The following is a 24,173-nucleotide window of genomic DNA, read 5'->3' on the forward strand; positions in this document are numbered from 1 at the left end:
CACCTGAACATCCTATGTCCCCTCTGGAAGATCCTTAATTAACCCTTACATCTGATGGTTGTAAGATAAGGTAAGTTAATAGTCATTTGGGGTCATCTTTTCAAGTTTAAGCTGCATGGCATCCACCTGTTCTTGCCTGTCAGAATTAAATCGGGAGAGTGCTGAGTTGCTTGGTGATGTATGTCATTTGAAGATACAGCTATTCACCTATACAGGAGAGTGTGGACTTAATTGGGGTGTTTATGCTTTGATGCCTAAAATGCCATGAGGAAAAGCTTATTTATAAGATGTTTTCCTGTGAGAAAAGGATGAATACCTGTTTCAAGATTATATAGCCTTGCTTGAATCATTTATTTACTCATTCGGGGCTTATTTTAAGACACAGTTTTCATTAATAAGGAACCGAGTTCCCCTATGTGGCCTTAGACATATGCAGCCTCCCAGATGGTAAGGAATGAAGCTTTAGGCTAAATAAGCAAGTGATATATAGTGTATAAAAGTAGCAAAATTCTTTTTTCTTTCTCAGGAAGCACAAGTGGGAGTGCCTAGGTATAGTGATTGACCAACATGTACCAGCTATGTGAAGTAAGTTTCCTTCAGTATAAATCATGCAAGCAAACAGCCATTTAGATGTGGAGTCTTTCCATGCATGTTACTGTTATTCTATTGACTCTTTTTGGACAAGTGTGTCTTCAGTTGGCCTTGAAAGAAACTCAGGGGTTTGATGAGGACTAAGTTTACCATTTGAAAATAGTCAGATTCTATGTAGGTGAATTTGTCACTTTACTATGAAACAAACTGAATAATATTTTTCTAGTTACTGTGGTACAGTAAACTATAACTAAGCAGAGTGATCCCTCCAAGTCATCATGACTTAACCACTGAAGCAAATAAACATTTACATGATATTTGGAACTTATATTTTGGAAAGTACAACATTTCCTAGTACAGGTTTGTATCCCTGGAGTCTGGTAAAAGTGAAAGAAATGCTTTGACGTTGTCTTTTACAGTGTTCCCTTTTTAAGAGGTCTTCTAAATTCCATAGTAAGAAGTCAAAAATATATATAAAGGCCCAAAATGATCTAGACTGAAGGAAATCCTGATGGATTTGTCATTACCATCTTCTATTTACAGAGGAACTTCCCCCTGAGAATCTCTAAACACTTTGCAGACATTGATTTATATGCCTCACATAACAAGTCCATTAGATTGTAAAATGGGTATACTTAGCATTAGCTAACTGGTGAACTGAAACATAGACATCTTAAAATGATTTGCCAAAGATACACTAAATCTGTGGCAAAACCAAGACTATAAACTGATTCCAAGGCCCTTGCTCCAGCCACTAAACAACACTACCTCTGTTGGGTGGCTTTGCTACTATACTTCATGTACTTTTCATGGACATATTATGAATCACTCTAATAATCAGTTTATGCTGTTACATCATGTTCATACATGAAAGTACAAGTTCATGAAGAAAGCCAGAAAAGAATAAATAAGAAGGATTTGCTTTCTTGTCCCAGATGAAAAATTTCATTATTTTAGAGTTGATGTTGTTCAAGTATCTTTCCCGTCAATGCAATTTAAAAAAACAAAAACAAAACAAAAAACACACCGCTATCACACCAAAGAGATAACCAGCTAAGGTGACTAACATCCCCGCCAACCTCGATTCATAGCCCATGCCATCCAAAAACCATAATCTCCAAACATATTCACAGACTCCTCAGCACCACAATTCCCTTTCATTCCCAACATACAGCCACGCATCATTAGGCTGGGAAGCATTAGATTTTTTTTTTAAATCTGTAAATGTCAGTAAATTTCAATTTTACAATACACACAAAACAGAAGGTGTTTCCATCAATAATCAACATTTACAGATAGCCAAAGAAAAATGCTGCTTGAGAACTTAAAGAATTCAATTTAAGGATATTTACTTTGTGTATTTTTGACATGTGATGTTGACAATTTGTGTTTTAACAGTTACAAAGCTTTAACTTTTTGAATCTTAACATATATGGTCACTAAATTATCATGACCCTCCATACTTTTCCACAACTGTGAAACTGTAAAGTGATAATTGAAAAAAACAAAAAGCACAAACATTGATTTCTCTTCAAAATTATAAGAAAAACTAAATTCTGTCAAGTCTACCCAAATGCACACATCAGTCCCCCCCAGTCACACAAATACAACCTTAACTCTGACCTCAGAAAAATTACTGTATCTAACAGATGGTTTTTACTTCTGAAGTCTACAATATTTTATTGCTACCCAAGCATTCTAAGGTATAAAGTTGAGGCTGCGTGTTTCAGTGATATAGAGGAACTGTTTCATTGACAAGTCATTGGAATTTAAATGGATCTTGCTAAGAGAACTGAAATATCTGACATTTCTATCAGTTTTTCCATCATTTTCTCATTTACTGGGCTTGTTGGCTTTAGTTACTACGGTGACCGTTTCTTTAATTTGCAAAATATGAATTATAACTTGATATAAAGACAGGCTATAGTACAGTTTAAAAAATAACAACCCATATTTGGTAAAGCGTAATATTATAATTTTTGGGTTTGGTTACACAGAACAGAATGTGACAGGATCTGAACAAGGTAAACTTCCTTAACCAAGGTACTCCAGTAGTTATTTTAAGAAATACAGGATGTCTGGAGGAGGCCAGCCTTAAACATTACAAAAAAATCTCCTGCTGTTTGCTTTTACCAGTGAAGCAGAAAATAAGTTGGCTAAATTAAAAAATATGCTTTTTAAAACCTGAAGCTAACTAAGTGTATTAGTATCTCTATTTCCAACAAGACAGAGTCAACAGCAATGTAAGGTTAGTGTGCTTGTGTACTACTGCCCTCTATTGGATCAAATCAGATCTGTTATAACTGTGTGTTCTAGGCCCTATACTCCTAACAGATAACAGAGATTCTCACCTTCTGTAAATGGATACAGCTCCACTGACTTCAGTGCAGTTTTGCCCAATTATACCAGCTGAGGATCTGGTTCCTTTACTAACACTGGAGTTTTTGGTATAGAAGAGTCAGTTCTATGCAAACTCTTCCCCTGAAGTTCCCAAGTGCCCGCAGTATAAATTATAGCCTCTCTCTCAGTATTTCTAAAGTACCCATCTGAAGGGTATCTAAGTGCCAGTGACAGCCATGAAAGTCCCAGGTAGCTCTATATTGTTATGTCTTGGAGTATGAGTGACTCACCAGCCAGCATGCCCCCTTATGTCTAGGCTGTCCTCCTCTTGCACCCTACTGCCAACAGCTACTCCGGCCCAGCACCCATCTGCTTCTTTTCATGACTCAGCCCATGTAACATTCAGTCCGACCCCTTCCAGAGTAATAGAGTCCCATGACCTTACATCATGTCATCAGCCTGACTTGGGCTTAATGGTCTTTGCCCCCTTATCAAAGGGCTTTCCCACCAACTTCCTCAAGAGTAGGTAGGGGAAACCAGGTCCTCTTTTTGCTCTGACCTTCAGTCCAGGGACCCTCTAACAAGCAGCTAAGGTGTACTCCCCGACTACTTCCTACTTTGGCCTGTCTCTAAGCCCTTTTCCCCAGTCCCTGCCTCAGCTCATTCATCTGCAGACTCTTCAGCCCTTCCCCTGGGCTCTGCAGAGCCCTTGCCTGTTCTTGTAAAGAGAGACACATCCAAGAGTTTTCTCCATGGCGGTCTGGCTCCTTTTCTGCCGCTCCCAAGGCTGACTATGACTGATTAACTGTCTATACATTTTTCCTTCCCAAAACCCCAACCCTCGAGCTACCCCTTTGTCAAGGCTCACTACAGAAGCTCACTCCACTCCTGCCCTTTCCCAGCATCTCTCCTGGCCCTTTACCAGAGGTCCTTTCTTGGGAAACTATCCCCAAGACTACTCCCCCCTGGGCCTCTTGCCTCTTCTATGCACTGAATGCCTTCCTTTATTAGTCACTCCCATTCCTCACAGTGAGAATTCATCCTTAATTCAACCACCCAGTTGGGCCTGGCCCACCCTCCAGATGCACTAACTGCTCTCTGGCTTCAGTTAACTTCCTCTCTGCCAGTGTGGGGAATACACATAAACACAAGAAAATCAGATTTGTATGTAACCCCTTTGGGGTTTAGAGAACATGGCCCCTTTAAATCCTTTTCCTGGGAGGGAGGGGGAGCAGTGAGAGTAAGGAGGGAAACTTGGGGGTGGGGTCTGGAGCTGTGGGGTGAGAAGGGCTGCAGCCTGGAGGCCCTGGACAAAGTGAAGCAGCAGAGAACCTGCCTGAAGCCTGGGAAGAACAGGGTGGCTGCTCAAGGACACCCCAGGACAGGAGGAGCACTGTGCCAGGGAGGAATCACCCAAGGACAGGCCAGTGCTGGACCCAGTATCACTGCTGCCCAGAGCTGTGAGTACTGGGGCTTGTGACTTTGCATTGGGAATAAGGAGGGAGGCTGCTAGCTAGTTAAGTGGGGAGGCGGTCGCTCTGTGTGGCTTTGCAGAGAGCGGCAGAAGAGGGCACTGGAGGGGTTTGTTGGGGAAAAGTTCACTGGTGCTTAAGACGACCAGGAGCACCCAAGACTCACCACTGGACTGGAACTTTGCTTAGGCCTCCTGAACTCTGTGTGCAGACACATTGCTCAGCGTCTGCCCTTTCAGACTGTGCTACCATTGGGCCTGTGGGGCCTTGGTTTGGATGCAACCCTGTTCTACTGCTCACCCTATTCTTCCCCTTGTTGTTTTTCTCCTCTCACCCCTCTGTAAATAAATATCTCCCTTTGTTATATCCGTTGTACTTTTCCTGTGGGTGTGCGTGTTCACTCTGGGGGGTTTGGAACAGGTGCCCCTGGGGTGGAAGGGACTTTCCCTGCTGCATTCCTGTACGCGCAGTCTCTTGGCCAGAACAGACTCCATCTTGGCCATGAGGACGCTAAAGTTATATTACTGATTCTTTAGGACTTTACAACATTATTTGTGCAGCATGCCTTGATCATCATCCATTTCAGCTCTCTGGCATACCGCCACTATACTTCTCCTACGCAGTGGCTCCCAAATATTGCTGCTAAGATCACCTTCCTCAAATCCCTTCACGGGTTCCCCTTTCCTTCTGCATCAAGTTCAAGCTCGCCAATTCTCTGTGTCAAGACCACATGCTCTATATAAAATATCACCCTCACGTCAGTTTATGCACTTATTTCTTCCTACACCCCCTCACATTGTGTATACCACCATAGCCTCTCTCACAACCACTCCCTCTCTTCCATGTCATTAGTTAGCTCTGACTTTGCACCTCCTTCTACATTGCTCCTTCTGTAAATAACCTCCCACTTCCACGTGACAAGCCTTACCTCTTTTTCCCCCTGTTCTATCATAGTGTAAGAGTCAGCTCATTGCTAGGCACCCCCTCATGGCCACACATGGCATATTAGTTCTTGGTTCTCAGGCGCCACCCACCAATAGTCCCTCTGACAATGGGGTGTCCTCTCTTCCAGGGACTTGTGCCTCTGGCAGGGTCACCCTCTGGAGTCCACCCCCTTCAGGTCACAATTGTCCAAACTAAAAGTTCTAAAAATGTCCTTAAAAGGATTCTTCCCCCTCTCTGGGGCTTTTATTGAGTCTGTCGCTCCCTTGATAGGCTCAATAACCCTTGTGATAGGCTTGTACACCTCTTTCCTTGGGGCCAGTAGGGAAGCCTCATTCAACACTCTGATTCCTGGCCCAGAGCTCTATAGAGAACAGCAAGGTCACTTCTTTACCTGTACTTCAGTTTTCCCTGGGCTACTTCCTACCCAGCCTCTTAAGTTCTTCTCAGGTCTCAGTCTCTTTGTTGTTTCTATCAAGATCTCCCAAGCCTCCCTGCCTGGAGAGATTTTCCTTACTCTCTCAGCTTTCTGCCTGGCACTCACATTCTTTCCCCAGCTGAGCTTTGTCACCACATAAACTTGACTTTTCCCCCCTTTACTGCAGCCACCTTCTGCTCTTCATGGATAATTGCCTGATTCCCTTCAGGTGATGCTCATTCTGTAATCAGGTTGGCTCAGCCCAGGCTCTTCAGCCAATGGGGCAAGCCACTCTGTTACACATAGCCTTCCTTAAAATGCCCTTCTTCTGCAAAGATTTCCAACACTGATCTCACCACTGAAATTGCTTCTGTCTCTTATTATGTTTGAATTGCTGGTTTCAAGTACCCTGGTAATCTGAGTGATTCTGTAAGTAGCTCGTATAAAGAAGGGACTTTGTCTTTCTGTATACACATTTCCTACAGTGTTGTGTAAATTTATCAGTAGTAGTGTTACTGTAATGCCTAGTAGCCTCAGTCATGGACCATGACCGTATTGTGCTAGATGCTCTACAGACAGAGAATAAGAGATTGTCCCTATCTCAGAGTTTACAGTCTAAGTGTAAGACAAGAGACAATAAACAGACAGACTGTTGGGAGGAGTATAAGATGCTTTAAATTACCTGCATTTAGAACACCTTAGTTTATTAGTAATGAAAGTATTTTAAAATCTAATCTTCTGATTCATGCCATTTGTTTCCTTTTCATGTTTCATTCAAATCAGGTAACTCAGTTTCACTTTTGTTTTTCTCAGTTTTGCTGTCTTTTGCATGTGGCAGTACAATGCTGCAATGTTGAGCTTATATAGGCGGCAAGGGAATGTTTTAAGATAAACCACAGACTGTTTAATCAGCATTTAAAAGACAGTCATGGAAGCACCTCCTCTCATATTAGGTTTTTGTAATGTCTAACTGTTGGACCTAAATCAGGGGTGGGCAAACTATGGCCCATGGGCTGCGTCCAGCCCATCAGACCTTTTAATTGGGCCCTCGAGCTCCTGCCAGGGAGCACGGTTGGGAGTTTGCCCCACTCCGCCAGTGCTATGGCTCCACGCAGCTCCCAGAAGCAGCAGCATATCCTCCATCCGGCTCCTATGCATAGGGGCAGCCAGGGGGCTCTGTACTCTGCCCCTGCCCCAAGCACTGGTGCTGCAGCTCCCACTGGCCGGGAACCGTGGCCAATGAGAGCTGCAGGGGTGGCACCTGCAGATGGGGCAGAGCTGCCTGGCCAGCACAGTGCCTCTGTGTAGGAGCCGGAGGGGGCCATGCTGCTGCTTCTGGGAGCTGCTTGAGGTAAGCGCCACCCAGAGCCTGCACCCCTGACCTCATCCCAACCCACTGCCCCAGCCCTGATCTCCCTCCCGCCCTTCAATCCCCTCCGTCCCAGCCCATAGCACCCTCCCAAACCCCTCATCCCCAGCCCCACCCCAGAGCTTTCACCCCCAGCTGGAGCCCTTGCCCCCTCCAGCACCCCAACCCCCAATTTTGTGAGCATTCATGGCCCAACATACAATTTCCATGCCCAGATGTGGCCCTCAGGCCAAAAAGTTTGCCCACCCCTGCCCTAAATAGACCTGACATAACTTCCCACATGTACTTAATGAGGTATATTATTTTAAATATTTTCTTTTTCATTGCACAAAATACAGACAGCTGAGTGAATGAACCCTGTTACTTTTTTCCTTCTCTAAACTCCACACAGCAGTGGACTCTGTAAAACAAATAAAAGGTCGTGTGCTTGGACAGAAGCCAACCTTTTACTTCTGTGAAACCTGTGCTCTATTTTCTGAAAGACTTAAGCTACGCCCAGGGAGAGGCAGCCACTGTAGATTAGACGGTTACCCTAAGATTTTTGCTGTTTCCTGTAGAAAACAGTGGCTGGAAAATAAACATTGTTATTTCACAGAGTTCAGCCGAGTCACAGGTTACTAGCTTCAAGGCCTTTCTGTCATTTCATGCTTAAACACTCTAAAAACCATCCTTGAACTGCAGGTGTTCCTGCCAAATTACTTCCACCTCCACACACAGAGCAAATAATGGCTTAAACATGTCACTGCAAATCTTCTTTCTCATTGTGTGTAAGATGGTGGGTTTATTTTGCTCGTCCCATTAAAACAGTTTATTCTAACATTGATAATGAACAATTTCTCATTAACCACTATCTAACTGAAGATTAAATTTAATCCCTAAGGGCAGTTCTAAGACCCTAATTTGCATACTGCTTATCTACTACTATGTAGCAATGTGATACAATGAACTGTCAAAAAGAAAAGGAGTACTTGTGGCACCTTAGTGACTAACCAATTTATTTGAGCATAAGCTTTCGTGAGCTACAGCTCACTTCATCGGATGCATACTGTGGAAAATACAGAAGATGTTTTTATACACACAAACCATGAAAAAATGGGTATTTATCACTACAAAAGGTTTTCTCTCCCCCCCACCCTACTCTCCTGCTGGTAATAGCTTATCTAAAGTGATCACTCTCCTCACAATGAACTGTCACAGGACCATGAGTGTGTAAGAGACTGGTGAAATATCTGTCCATTCTGGATCTAGTGGCATTTAAATGTAGCTGGCCACAAGTTTAGTTATAATGATTCGTCATTACACTTAAACCACAACGATAAGTTGTGACTAGTCTTAAAGCAGTAGCATTGGAGAGAAGTCAGGACTAAGGATTCCCACCCCTGGCACAGCACAATAAGGCTACCCAGATCTGAGTGCTGGGAGGGCATGAATGGGTAGGAGAGACGCAAGGAGTAGGCAGATTCATGGCTCCATCCCTCATATTCCGGCCAGTGGAACTGTCAGGTTGTATGAAGGGAGAGGAGGGGATATTCTGGACTTCAAATAAGGAGCATCACAATTCTCCTGTCATGGAGTCACCAGGAAAATACTTTGGAACTACTCCATACTAAGCCAGCGAGGACTCTGGGGGAACGTCTCCTCTCTCTGAGCATGCTGTCTCCCAGGCAAGAAGCTTACACAGCTTCGACCTTCCTGGGTCTGACCTTGGAGTATTCAGCATCTCCTTCCACACCATGCACTTCCCTCAGCAAGTACTCCCGGGGGGGCTCCTGGTGAAGCTAGTGGGCCCTCCCCCCCAACTCTGCAGTCAGATGTGACTCTCAGCCAGCTGGTAAAACAGAAAGTTTGTTAGTTGACAAAAACACAGCGTTAGCACAGAAATCAGTTACTTTCAGCCAAATCCACCTTGAGGGAAGGGGAGCCCAGAGCCAGGGCTCTGGCCTCCCACAGTGCCCCAAGCCAGCAGAGAAAGACTCACTTCTAGCTGCCTGGCCCCTGCCCTGTCCCTTGCTCCTCCTCCAGCCTTTGTCTTGCTTCCTGGGCCAAGAGTCACCTGGTCACATCCCTCTCCTGCGTCTCAGATTACAAAGGGGCAGCCATAGGATCTGTGCAGGCAGCTGGAGCAGCCCCTGCAAAAGTCACACACCCTTCTTCCCACCACCTAGACATTGGTGTAATACACAGGGAGACTGAAGGACACACAGCATTCATGCAAAACAGTAAGACTCACATAGACTTGCATACAAAATAATAAGGGAAAATCCCCATTATGTCACATCTCTCCCCCCTGAGAGATCTAACTGAGCAGGGTCACTTTAGCCAGTGACCTGGGGAAGTTCAGGCCTCCCTCTCTGGAACATAGCATCAGCTATAACATTTTCACTCCCCTTAACGTGGGCCACCTCCATCTCACAATCCAGGAAGAACAGACTCCACTTCAGGAGCTTGGCATTGGCCCCTCTCATCTGGTGCAGCCACAGCAGGGCCAGTGGTCCATGTACACAGTGAAGCGCTGCCCAAATAGATCTGACTGCAGCCTTTTAAGAGCCCACTCCATGGCTGCATACCCCTGGCTATGGCTCTATGGCTGCATAGCCCTGCTCCCAGGGCAGCAACTTCCTGCTCATGATGTTACATGATGGGGTGTTTCTCACCCTTTGCATTGGCCTGCCTCGGCAGCATGCCCAGCCCTGTGTCTGGGGCATCGGTGAACACCATAAAGGTCTTGTCAAAGTGTGTGTTTCCCAGCACCGGGCACTTGACACAGATCCTCCTTCAGCATGCAGAGAGCTCTCTGGCACTGCCTAGTGCAGACCAGCTTGTCTGGCTTACCCTTCTTCCATAGCTTAGTGACGGGAGCTGGCACAGAACTAAAGTGGGGCACTACTGCCACCCCAATAAAGGCCTGGGCCTGTTTCTTAGTCTGCGGAGCAGGCCAGTCTCTGATCATCCCCACCTTGGCCGGCTCTGGCTTTAGGCAGCCGCTCACCACCTTGTGGCCCAGGTACGACACCTCTGCCATCCCCACCTTGCACATCCCAGCTTTTACAGTCAGCCCTGCATCGTGGAGGCAACTCAGCCCCCTCTTCACCTGGGACACATGGTCCTCCCAGGTCTGGCTAATGGCACAAATATCATCAATGTAGGCTAGGGTAAAATTCTCCTTCCCCCTCAGTAACTGATCCCGCTGGCGCTGGCAGTTGACCGGTGCCTCCTTGAGGCCGAAAGGTAGGACCAGGGATTTGTACAGCCCTACAGGGATGACAAAAGCAGGTTTCAAACTGGCATCTGGATCCAAAGGCACCTGCCAGTAGCCTTTGGTGAGATCCCTGGTCATGGGGTACCGAGTCCCTCCCAACCCATCCACAATCCCATCAGGCCTAAGCATGGGCAGGCAGCAGACATGTTGATGGCACTGAGCTTCTGATAGGCCACACACAATCAAATCAACCCATCCTTCCTGGGGACCAGCACCATGGGAGACGCCCCTGGGGCTGGTGGATGGCTGGATCACCCCGAAAACCAGCATGTCTCTGACCTCTCCCTCCAGGGCTTGGGCTGTGTTCCCAGTTAATCTGAATGGGGAACACCTGATGAGAGGGCCGGCTCCTGTCTCTACCCAGTGGACAGCTGGGTTAGTGAGCCCAGGCCAGTTGGAAAACAGCTGTTGGTATGAATGAATCTCTCTGATCTCTGCCTGCTGGGCAGGAGTTAACTGGTCAGAGAGGGGAATTGATTCCAGCAAGGGGCCGTCTCCTGTCTTAGAGAAGAGACCCCCGCAGGAGATCTTCCCACTTCTCCCACTGGCCACACCAGCCTCTCCCCGTCACAGTACGACTCCATCATGTTGATCTGGTCTCCTTGGTGGCTGAGAGCCCAGTTGGACAGTTCCACCAATCGTTCTCCTCATTCAGCTGCTTGATGACCTTGAAGGGCCCAACCCAGGCAGCTTGCAACTTATTCTTCCTCACCCGGATGAGACCCCTCACCTGGTCCCCAGAGCCATAGGCTGTACAGTCGTACCAGACTTTCCGCCTCCCTTGGGCCCTGACTAGGTTCTCCATGGCTGGACCCATGAGCTCAGCGAGCTTTTCCCAGAAAGTCAGTACGTACTCCACCACTGATTCTCCATTGGGAAAGGCCTTCCTGTCCCATTCGTCCCTCACTAAGTGCAGGGCTACCTTCTGAAAAGGCTCCTCTATGACAGGCAGGTGTCTCAAGGCTGATTTACCCTTGTCCTGGGCCTTTTGCACCTCTGGACAAGGTAGCCCTGGTTGACAGCTGTCCCACCCTGGCTGTGGTTCCCCACAATCAGCTGGGGTCTCCGATCCACCTGGGCTCAGCTTTGCCCCTGCTGTCCCAGTGAGGGCAGGCAGCAAACCTGTGGCTTTGCTCACAGCATCAGAGCCAGTGTGAGCCGCCTTCCCTGTGTGCCAGGGGGTGGGAAGTATCTCTCTGTCCCACTCAGCTCTAGGGCTCTGGTTACAGACAGACAGGTATCCTGAGCTTAGCAGCTCCTCCCCCCTGCCAGCCAGGTCATTTGCATTTTCACTGACCACTTCAGTCTCAGCCAGTGGTTCCCTGGATTCAAATTCAAATTCTTGGCCATTACAGGAGCAGGGCCTGGATCCTGTCCCAAATAGACACAGTCATTCCCCAACAGGAGGTCACAGCTGATATCTTGGAAAACCCCAACTACCAGCCAGCCCGACCCCTCCTGTGTCTGCACAGGGATTTGGGCCATAGGCAGAGTGAGGGGCTTCATCCCTGGGACCTTCACCCAGGTCACACAGCCCCTCAGCATCTGGTGAGGCTGCACCACCTGGGGCCTGACAACAGTTCTCTCTGTCCCAGGATCTCGCCGTCCCAGGATCTCGCCACCCCAGGAATGTCTCCCCATTGACCATCACCTTCTGCTCCCACTGAGGGTCTGAGGGGCCTGAGCCCAGGAGAGTCCAGGCAGGCATATATGCTGGGGCCAGGAATGAGAGCCGGTCTGCCACCCCACCCATCTGGCTAAAGAGCTCTGTGGCCTTGGGACCCAGGAAAGGGGCTAGACACCGGAGCCTTTCTGCCCGGCCAGCCTGGTTCCAGTTGCCAGCCTTCCCAGAGGCCTCGAGACAGGCATCTATATCTCCCCTCTCCTTAACCTGGGGCAGCAATTTAGTGTCGAAGTTCCCGGCAGAATTGGTACCCCAGGGTCCATCCCCACTCACCCCTGGATGGGTCCTTCTGCCTCTCAACTCAGCCATCGCCAGTTCATGTTGCCTCTATCTCTCCTACTGTTCTGCTTAATGCCTTCCCTGTCTCTCATGGTCCTCTGACTCCTTAAATCTCAGCTCCAATTCCATCTGTCTCAGATCCACCAACGGGGAACATGGTGGAGACTTCCTCCTGGTCGCTGACCCAGGTCGCCAGGACACCCGGCTGCTCCCAGCCTCTCTCGCACCCCCTGCTGGGTCAGGAGCCAATGCGGGCTCTGGGGCTGCCTGGCTGTTCCCAGGCTTTCTCACGCCCCCAGCTGTGTCAGGAATCAGCTCCTTAGAGTGATCCTCCTCTTCCAACAGAGCAATCAGCTGCGCCTTAATGAACTTTCCAATGCACAGCTCTCTCTCTCTGCACAGTTCTACAATGTCCTTCTTAAGGAGATGGTTATAGGCTGATCCCAAATGGTCATGGACTCATAGGCCTGTGCTTTCTCAACTCCACGCGATCCCTGAGAGGAAACTCCTCAGTGCGACAGTCCTTCTCGGGGGTCCACCTCTCTCAGGGTTAAGACATAGGCTCCCCCACCTCCTGGAACAGCACTTCTTGGAGCCTTCAGCACCCCCATCTCTCGCTAATCCCCCTTTGTTTTACTGTTCCCCAGTTGCTTACTGCAGGATGCTCTGTCAACGTGGTGTAGTTTATCCCACCTTTACCACCAGTTGTCACAGAATCACCAGGGTGATGCTCTGAAACTACTCCATACGAAGCCAGCCAGGACTCTGGGGGACCATGCCTCCTCTCTCTGAGCATACTGTCTCCAAGGCAAGAAGCTTACACAGCTTCGAACTTACTGGGTCTGACCTCGGAGCATTCAGCATCCCCTTCCACACCGTGTGCTTCCCTCAGTGAGCCCTCCCAGGTGGGGCTCCTGGGGAAGCCAGAGGGCCCTGCACCGCAACTCCACAGTCAGATGTGACTCTCAGCCAGCCGGTAAAACAGAAGGTTTATTGGTCAACAGGAACACAGCATAGGACAGAACTTGTTAGCACAGAAATCAGTGACTTTTAACCAAGCCCATCTTGGGGGGAGTGGAGCCCAGAGCCAGGGCTCTGGACCTCTCCCTGCACCTCACGCCAGCCAAGACAGACTCGCTTCCAGCTGCCTGGCCCCTTCCCTGCCCCTTGCTCCTCCTCCAGCCTTTGTCTCGCTTCCTGGGCCAAGAGTCACCTGGTCGCATCCCAGGTTACAAAGGGGCAGCCATTGTATCCATGCAGGCAGCTGGAGCAGCCCCCACAAGAGTCACACACCTTTATTCCCACCACCTAGACACTGGTTCAATACACAGGGAAACTGAGGCACACACAGCATTTGTGCAAAACAGTAAGACTCAAATACAACATTAACAAGGGAAAATCCGCACTATGTCACATCTCCCCTCCTAGCTGAAAGTCGGAGCAGTTTTAACTGGAGCATAGGTGAACCTGACTCAACTTTCAGGTGAACCAGGGGGATTTTGTAGCTTTGGGTAGAAAACTTCCAAACCCAAGTTTTGCATGATATGAGAATCAAGTTTCCAGTGCAAGTACTTGTGATTATCAGTTTGAAATTTCCTGTGTGAAAAGTATCCTGCAAGATTAGCCTTTCAGAAATCCTGTCCTTTTATGTTCACCCATATGAATATTGCTGCCAGTGAATTGGTTTGTAAGAAAATTATTGAAAGTGAGCACAGAAGGGACACCAACGCAGTCAAATTAAGTTCATTGGAAAAATTAACAATTTTTTGTTTGTTATTTTGTAGTCGCCCTCATGGGGTAGAGCTAGGTTCTTTCCACCTCATAAGCAAACAGATATATGAACATTTTAAGGAACTATTTCAATACTAAGTTATCACACATTATTTTTACCTGTGTGGGCTTATATTAACAGATACTGAAATGTCACTTCACCAGTCGTCCTAAGAGTGGGGTAAAGAAAAACTTGAAATGGACAATAGACTGATGTCATCTCTGTAACAAAATCAGGAAGCTGTTTCTCAGATTAAGCTTTGTGATCTAACTCAGAGAGGAATTTTCAGTGTAGATTCCACAACAGACATTTGATTCCTATGAATACCCTGTCTGGCATCTTTTGCTAGACATAGATGTAGAGTGTCACAGGCAAGTGCTTCTGCAGTTAAGCTCCAGTGTGAAGTGCAAGGGGCGGGGGTGAAAAATTCAAAGGTGACACTGGTAAATGACTGCAGCATGGCCCAGAGAAGCTGGTGGAAACTAGACTGTGGGCCTTTGGCAGCAGAATGTCCACCTGCAGCATGGCAGTACAAGCTGTGTATAAATCCATCAGGGAGCCCAAAAGGCCTGAAAGTGGACAGGGCTGGCTGGGAAGGAAATGGGAATAGGCTTCCAGGCACATATGCTCTTGTTAGTTTAAAGTACTGCCCTCCCTGTAGGTTGTTTTTCCTACCACAAATTCCCCCTGTGGGAAGTTTGCATCCACTCTACACCCATGAGCATGAATCAGGTCCAGAGAGTGAACTTTAGTCATCGATGACGCAGAAGGATGGGGTTGTAACTAGAAAAGCACCTGTGTGTGTAAAAGAGTAGACCCTGGTGATAAAAGGGGCCTGCTTTATCTTATACCCTCCTGGTAATAGCTTTTCTTGTTACAATCCACTATTTGCTATTCCAGTGTGTAAATTAAACTCACTCCCTCAGGTTTACAGACATGTATGCCTGCATATATTTATTAGCATTTGGCCCTGAGTAATCCTAGATGTTGGCTCTGTGTTTCTGAGCAGGGAGGGAGAGAGAAAGCATTTGTATTTTCTTCTTCTTGGTAATTATTCCCCTAGTTTAGGTTTTGTGGGGGAGGCTGAGGGAAGACATGAGGTATGCTGGATGGTAGGAGTTGGTATAGAAGAGTAATATTAATCACTTCTCTAATGGGGTAAATTCTTATTGTATTGTTTAATTGGCATCTTGATACCATATCAGAGGCTGCCTTATAAATTTTTAAAAGCACGGTGAACATGTACCATGGTGTGCACTAGTTAGTTTAGGGGATTGAGGTTCCTTAAGGCAAACTGACAGGCTTGTTGTTTATCTTCTGCAGCCGGCTGTTTGTTAACACACTCTTAGATATTTATATACCTAATGGTAGCTCCTGGGTTGGTGATCAGATTGTGTGAAATGGCACAAATACTCTAGTCTAGGAAACTATGGGCATACTCTGGATGGGAGGCAGTGCACTTGCCCATGTGTGAACAAATCCCCAATAGCTATGACCTCTGCCGTGTGGAGAGCCAGCTGTGACTCCCACAGAAAAAGTCTATGGTCTGATTTGCCACCTACCTTTTGTCATTCACTTGACCTGATTAAGCATTGATATGCCATCCCCTCCTCCCTCACCATGCACCCCCAATTCATCTGCACTGTCCAGCAAACAAAGCTTTCAGAAAGACACACTCATGCCAAAAGCCTTTAAGCAGAGAACAGAGTAGGTCAGCATCTGAGATTTATACAGATCAGTGGGTACCTAAAGAGAGCATAGAGCTGGCTAAAATTAATAGTGATGAGGGTGACACGCACTTCCCTGTAGCTGGTCCCTACCAACCTCAGCCTGTTGCGTGACAAGTAACTTATCTAAAACCTGAACAAGACAGACATCATGTTCTCCTTCCTTTTAAGAAAGGAACTGATGATCTCTTGGGACACAGTCTAGGTAATTTGCTCATTAATTCTAGATTCCAGGCACCCCAAGATATAAAATAATGGATGTGAAAGATCAATGGATGAATTATTGATCTTGTCAGAGCTCTTTAAAGCTAATTACAGTACAGAGTGCTGAACTGAAGTGGCTGTTGGCTACTTACCACAGACATTAAAGTTGCTGAACTGTGAAACGAATCCCACAATCTTTCAGTGTTTCTTCTCATGTATTTTCCTACGGGACCTTACCCCTTTGATTATGATTCACAGGTTTCAGGGAGGGTTCAAATATAAATTTAAAAGTTCCTGCCATCTAAACAAACTTGGAAGTATTTCTAACAATAGGAAGCATTACCAGCATTTGTATATGCCTCGAGTTGAAAGGGAACCCAAATCCTCAAGGGCTAGATGGTGACTGATACAGTTTTTAGATGCACTCACATTGATAAAACATCCTTTACATGATTTCAAAAGTCTCTCCCTTGCTCTCTCTAGCTGACATTTTCCCCCGTATTGCCATCTTTAACAAATTGGTCATCAGCGTGAAGAGGGACGAAGTACTTCTGATGAGAAATCATATAGATAGTTGATATGAAAAGAGTTCTGGCAGAAGACACAGCGCCTAATATTCATGAAACACGGTTGCAGCTATTTCCTTGCAACTTGCTCAGATGGTCCCCTTATAGCCCCAGGCAGGTCTACACAGCTGGCACTGTAGCTAGCAAAGGCCTTGGCTACATTACAATTGTCGTTTTTTCCATGAACAAATCATTCTTGACTAGTATTGCCAATGAAATAGGCACACAGTTTCTATCTGCATCAAATGCATATCCGCTTTCTCTCACTACCTCCTTTTTATTGTACAAATGTGTTAACTATGACCATTGCAAGGAGACTCACTCTACTTATGTTTGAGTTCTCCGGTGTCATACAGGATCATATTCCACACATCTTTTTTTAGCACCAGCTTTTGAGAATCCAGGGCCACTGTGCAACAAGTAGGCGTTTAGTAACTGTTTGCACCAGTTGTTATGCAGTATTTGCTAGAGGTTGTAATTAAGTGTCTTCACCTAGCATGTCATCTTCCAGGACCCAATCCTGCACTCCCACTGAAGTTAATGGGGAAGGGAAAGGGGGAAAGAGAGAGCTTGCAGGATCCAGCCCCTAGAGGGTTGGAGGAAACAGATGGTAGCAAGAGAGAAGCAGGGAGAAGCGAATTATGTATAGAGGAAATATAATTATAGGAGAGAACAAAATTCATAGGGCCTGAAGGCAAAAATTTAAATAGCTCTACTTTTGTATGATTTTAATAAACTCAGTTCCATCAAACTAAATATTTAATTCCCACCCTATACTTAGTAGTACTGGGAAGAGACAGTTTGACACTAATATAGAGCATTTTTTTTCCTGGAGGAATTTTGTTCTTTAATTAAATCTCCCATCTGTGTCCAAACAATTCCACTGGCAACGCAAATCATACACTGCATGATTGACAGGACATCATGGTGTGTAATCTCATGCAGATGGGGGACAACATATAGAGGACATGGTAAGTTTTTCTTTTACCTGTCACTCGAGAAAGCCCAAAAACCTTATTAAAAAGAATGTTTCAGATTTTAATGAAATTGTTTAAGCATCTGATTAAGATGCTTTCAATCTTTAGACTCTGGTAAGCAGCCCCATTTCCCCTCCTCCCCCCACAGTGCCTGCTATCTGGCTTCGGTTTGACCTGCCCACCATGGTGAAAGTTTACCCAATCAGGACGTTGCCAGCAGTTCTAAAGCTTCATCCACACACACTCATTCGTGAAAGCCACACACATTTCCCTGTGTTTGTAAATGATTTAATACTATATATAGCAGTACAAAGTAATAGTACAGCCCTTTTCCCACTTATTCCTGCAGCCTGAGGTGGAACAGCATAAAGACATCTAGCAGGCGTGCCTTGGTTCCTTATTTAAAATAGGTTCTGCATCACCATATAGGGCACCCTCCCTCATGAATAAGAATGGAAATAAGGCCTTGTCTACTTTTTTAGCAAAAATTCCCTATCAGCTACAACAATAGTGAGAGCACTAGTGTAGAGAAGGGACCAACAATATTTTAAGGACTGTTGGGAGCTTCTTGCCGACCTATCTGCACTGGCACTCTCAGCGATGCTAAACTGAGGGTAGCAACCATGGGAGATTTTAGCAAATGCTCAGCAGCACATCCACAGCCCAAGTCTTCCTCCGGAATCTAATTCCACTCCAGGGGAAAGTCAGCAGGGTTCATTACTGCAGGAAAAAAAATCACTCTCTCGGTTCCCCAGCAGCATGGCATACACCACAGTGTTGCTCCTGAAGTATGAGGGACTGAGCTCAAGGCTCAGCTCTGCAGCTTTCACGTGGAAGCATGAAGTCAGTGTTCAGCTTTCCTCTAGTTGGTATCTTTCTATGTAGTTCTAAGTGTAGTTCCCATTTCAAGCCTGGGGGGCCCAAAGGAGAGAGCAGAAAACAAAATGCATAGATAGATGTTTAAAAGTATATGTTTTATATAAATCATGCTTCTCCCTCACATGTAAAGAGGAAGGTTGGGCCAGTAGTGAGGGTGCTGACTTGAGAGACCTGGGTTCAACTCCCTGTTCAGCCACAGACTTCAGGCAAGTCACTTAGTCTCTGTGTCGCAGTTCTCCAGGTGTAAAATGTGGACAATAGTTTCCTTTTTCACAGGGATGTTGTGAGGCTAAATACACTAAAAACTGAGGCGCTCAGATACTGTAGTAATAGGGGTCATATAAGAATCTTTAGACATGTATGTTTTTGTTCTCATAGATGGTGGGCTCTGATGTAGGGACTGGGTGGGATGGTCAAAAGTGAGTACGTTTCATTGACGTTCAATGGAACATGTATTCCTAAGTGACTTAGGCACTTCTGAAAATCCCACTCTCCAATTAAGACACTGATTAATGCAGCATGGGGACAGAATTCTCAAAAGCCCTTGCCAATACCATGGCACCCAGGGAATTGTTAGCCAGACAAGGATACGGCTATGATTTTCACAGCTAGGACCACACATACAATTACGTTATGTGAATGCAACGTAAGCTGCATCCAGCTAATACATATTACTGAGGTCTTATTTTGCTGTGAATTATGCCTTGGGGAAAGCCTGCCTGGTCCAGAAAAGAAAGAGTTCAACATTTTCTAAAATAACGTACTCTAAATTGTGCGTATCCGTTTCCTCCCCCAGAGAAATTCAAAGCCCCCAGATGATTAGTCAGGTCTCCTTCTGATTGTCAGACAACTGGAGGTCTATGACAAAAAACAAATCAACATGGCTCAAATACTAAATATTGAGCACTGAATAACCACAGTGAACTGTTTATGATCAATCCATAGAAGGGCAGCAAAATTGCACAGATTCACTGAGGGTCAGATTTTGCCACATTTATGCTCAGAAGTATCCTCACTGACTTTAATGGGACTGCTCAGAGTAAGGTCCTACTGGACATACAAGTGGAAGAATCTGGCCCTAAATACACTTGCATAATAAATCAATTTGAAAAAACTACATTCTGCTTATGAACATACCAGGAGCAGAATAAGCAGCTAAATACACAAAATATATCAGTGGCTGTGAATCATTTATTCCACTTTAGCTATTTTGTGCCGCAGACACCATAAAACCTTTACTAGCTCTTCATAACCATTTACTTGCTGGGAAAAAAATCAACATCATGTGACCAATAAGGAAGATCCTCCTTATTCTGTGTGTTCTGGGATTTATAGCCTAACCCCACAATGTGCCAAGCACCATCTGCTCTTAGTGGTAGATAAGAATGCTTTCTACCCTTGAAGATTCTGGCCTATATGCCCCCACTTTATGGCTCTCATTCTGCTCCACATTTAAAAATAAAACAAGTTTTTAAAAAAGCAAGCCTTCCATTGACTTTAGGGGAAAGGAGCAAACCCTCTGATAACTCTGAATTTAGTTAAAATATTAACTTCCAAGTTGAATTACCCCACTAATGACTAACTGCTAAATATGGCTGTAGTTTGACCATATACAATATGCTGAAAATATGATTTCATGAAGCCATATATTCTGATACAAATGTGTTCTAATGTTTAAAAAAAATGCAAAACGTCTTTTATTCATAAGAATAATATCAAACAAATCAGATGGTAAATAGGGAAATGAAGTAATTTTTGTCAGAGTCAGTTTAGGGGAGACAGCTCATGACAAGTTTGGAGTAATAGGTTGACTCATTGCTTCCACTTACAATCTGTGTTGCCATGTCAGAGACCCAGCATTAGGGAGCAGCATGAACAGGGCTCTTGCTCTGTGAGTCAACAGATGCTGTAGATGTTCTCAGAATCTGAGTACAAGACTATGATTGTAGTGGGGCAGCCGCCCCACTCCCACATAACAAAGGTTAAAAGCAGCTCTGGATGGGGCTGGGAAGAAGAGTGAAAGCAGCTGAGGGAGTGGCAGACCACAGGTGTGGCCAGCTCAATCAGGCCACAGCTGGCCCTATAAAGGGGCTGTGAGCCATGAGCTGAGGCGAGTCTCACTCTAGCCCTAGAGTGGGAAGGGCTAGCTGCCTGGGAGTAAGGTACCTGAAGCAGAGCAGTGCTGGGGAAAGGCAAAGTGAGCTGGGGAGCTTCAGCGTGGTAAACCCCCAGGCTGCAGGCCTTGTTGAAGGCCTATCAAAGGTACTGGGGCTGCAGAGATACAGCCTGGAGATAGGTAAAGGCAGCAGGTCCTAACCGCTTGCCAATGATGAGTGGCCATTACACTATAGTCTGCCCCAGTGAGTGGGGGCTAGATGATGACTGGCAGCACCCACTGAGGCAAGGTGGGTTTAGAGGGTTAGGGGTTCCCCCTGGGAGGGTAGACCCAGACTGTGGTGTACTGTTGGGGCAGAACCCTGAGGTAAAAGGGCACCGGGGTCCAGGAGGGACATGGGGCAGCAGCAGGCAAGACACCAGCCAGAAGGAGGCACTCCAGAGCTGAAAAAGAGCAAATTCTGAGATAACCAGCAGGAGGCGCCGCACTGGTGAGGCTTTGCTACAATGTTAAGGTCCAGACTGTGGGAGGCCTTCACTAATGGTTAGCACAGGAAGTTGATCTAATTGTTGGAACAGGAGTGACCAGGCCTAGTGGCCAGAACCCAAAGCAGAAGCGGGGTTACTTAGTCCAGGGAGCAAGCCACAGTCAAGAGCCCAGGCTCAGAAGCTGCATACCAAGTCCAAGGAGTGAGCCAGCAGTCAGAGGTCAGAACCACGGTATCAGCTGGAGCCAAGAACTGGGAGCAAGAAGTAGGAGATTAGGGGCAGGGACAGTAGTCAGGAGCAGGAACCAGAGACAGGAGGAAGGACCAGGAGCATGCTGAGAGCAAGACCAGCAACATAGCTACAGCCTTGGAACACGAGTGAGGAGCCAGGAACCTACACCTGCCACAGGGTTTAAGAATGTGCCTGCTGAAGCCTTCAGCCAATCAGGAGGCCAGGTTCATTGGCTGAATCTGGTTTCAGCTGTGGGTCCCTGACACATACAACGTTTTCATGGCAGCCCCAATCACTGATATAGAGGGGCCTATCTGACACGAAAAGGAGGAGCAAAGCAATAGGACAAATGAACATCCACCCCCACCAAACAATGCTGGAAACAGTTGATCTGTATAATGTAAGCGTAAGCTCCTCTAATATGCATAGTATCAATTGCCTTATAGGTTGTTGTCCAGGGGTTGGTTCTTTGCTACTACAAGTTACCATTTTTATCATTGGGCTGCATATTTGCTTCCTACAGATGCTATTTTACTGGTGAGTGCAGAAATTGCAACATGCAGAAAATGCACCAAGAGCTATATCAGGGGTCTCAAACTCGAATCACCCAGGAGGGCCACATGAGGAGTCGTACGTTAGCTCAAGGGCCACATCACTCCGCCCCTTCCGGCCTAGCACCACTTACCTTGAGTGGCTCCGGGGTGGCAGGGGTGTGCACCGAGGCCAGTGTAGGCTCCCTGCTTGCCCTGGCCCCATGAGCTGTTCTTGCCTGTGGGTACCTCCCCCAAAGCTCCCATTGGCCATGCTTCCCCGTGTTCCCGGCCAGTGGGAGCTTCAGGGGAGGTAACCACAGGTAAGAACAGCTCACGGAGTTCTCTGCTCCCCCTCCCCCACCCGGGGGCCGCAGGGAAGTGGTGTGGGGCCCTCAGCACCACGGGGTTGGCAAATCCGCGGGCCAGATCCAAAGCCCTGAGGGGCCGGATGCGGCCCGGGGCCGTAGTTTGCCCACCCCTGGCCTGGAGGTAGGCTGGGGACATGGCGCACTGGGGGGCGGGGAAGCTTGGCAAGCTGCAGGGAAGAACCCCGCGGGCCATGTGTTTGAGACCCCTGAGCTATATCAACATTTTCACTACAATGTTCGCTGCCAAATAATGAATAAAGTCAAAGAGGAACAGCCACAGAAGGTGCCGATAAAAAGCAAGGAGGGAGATGAGGAGTCAGTGTGGAATTAATCCACAATCAACACCAATATGATCATCATGAACTATATATCAGTGACAGATATAAAACTGTTGGATTCAGCATACCTTTAAGCAACTGATCTTGCATAACAGTGCTACTAGTTTCTCTTACAACCCATATTCCTTAAGTCATTCTCCCCTCCTCCAGGCTTGGCATAACCTTTACATAAATACAATAGCAACAGTTAGCTAAATATGAATGTCTGTAAGACATAAAGTGAACCAAATTTCATTTCAGAGAATGGCTATTGACTTTTTCCATTAAATTAGGTAACAATTTCTAAAGGCCGGGATACTTCACAACAAGGCATACTGTAATGCATCACCAATTTTCTCAGCAACAGCAAGCGAAGGGGAGTTTTTGCTGCCTGCTCCCAGAATTTCCCAATCCTCAGAGCCACTGACTGCCACACATCATGCTACAATAAGTAGAACGGTAAAGAAAATAGGAAAGAATAGAGGAAGTTATCAACTACTTCATGGACATTTCCATCAAAGACCCAGAACTGCTAGGTCTCAAAATGCCTCCATCCATCCAGTCTTCTGAACATTCTTGTTAAACAGCAGAGAATTGGAGCATTTGGCCTCTGCTTAACAGTGGCAGAGATAGCTTTCCTCTGAAACCCATGAATGGATTCAGAACTGGTTTATTTCATTAACAGCAGCAGCATACTCTTCAGCCATATTTTTGAAGCTTCATCCCTTCAGTTTTCTCCTGGCACATGCAGAACAGGTTAATCAAGCCAACCACAGCTCAAGAACTGATATTATTCATATTTGGAGGACTGAAAATCTATTTTCATTGACTGGACAACAGACAAATGGCAATTCTGCAGCTGACTCTTGGGACAGTATGTAAGATATGCATGGCATGCTGGAAGCATTGTAGTCTGGCTTTGCAAAGGGGAATTTCCTAGATAAGGACAGCATTCAGGAAGAGAAGGAAGGAAGAAGTGAGTGAAAAAAGCATACAGCAGCATATGACCTGTGGAAGAGATAAAAGGTTTGGGATTAGAATAGTACTTTCAATTAATAAGTTTCCTAAAGCTAAATTAAAACTAGAATAAAGTGCCTTCCCATTTGAAATCAGGCATTTGTATCCAAAATATACAAACATGAGCAACATTATAAGCACCCCTACCTTCCCTCAATACCCTGTTCTTCCAGGATCCTGACACAGGATCCTGTTTTGAGGCAAACTGCCTAACAGCTACAGTTATAGCAACAAAACAGAAAGAGCAAACCCTTTTCCTTTCAAATGAGAGCCAGACTTTTGAAATAAAAATTTTGCACTCTTAGCTATTGAGAAGCCAGTAATTTTCTGTATTTTTATTTTTAGGAAATTCCTAAATCCCCAATGATTTACAGATAACTTAAGCCATGCATGTGAACATTGATCTTATGTCTACATTTAGTAGAGTTCTTTAGTAACTAAAGTGACTCTCCATTTAAAAGCAGAAATATGGCAATTTGCTTTTTTCTTCTCTGTACTATTTTTGTACTGCTTCATCACATCAAAGTGATCAGAAAAGTCCGAGAGATAAGAGCAGAATATCCATGTGGAAGAATAATGCAAGATTAGCTCCTGGAGAAGATAAAGCAGAGCACTCTGCTGTGAC

This window comes from Eretmochelys imbricata, chromosome 2 (genome assembly GCF_965152235.1).
Source record: "Eretmochelys imbricata isolate rEreImb1 chromosome 2, rEreImb1.hap1, whole genome shotgun sequence".
Taxonomy (NCBI): domain Eukaryota; kingdom Metazoa; phylum Chordata; order Testudines; family Cheloniidae; genus Eretmochelys; species Eretmochelys imbricata.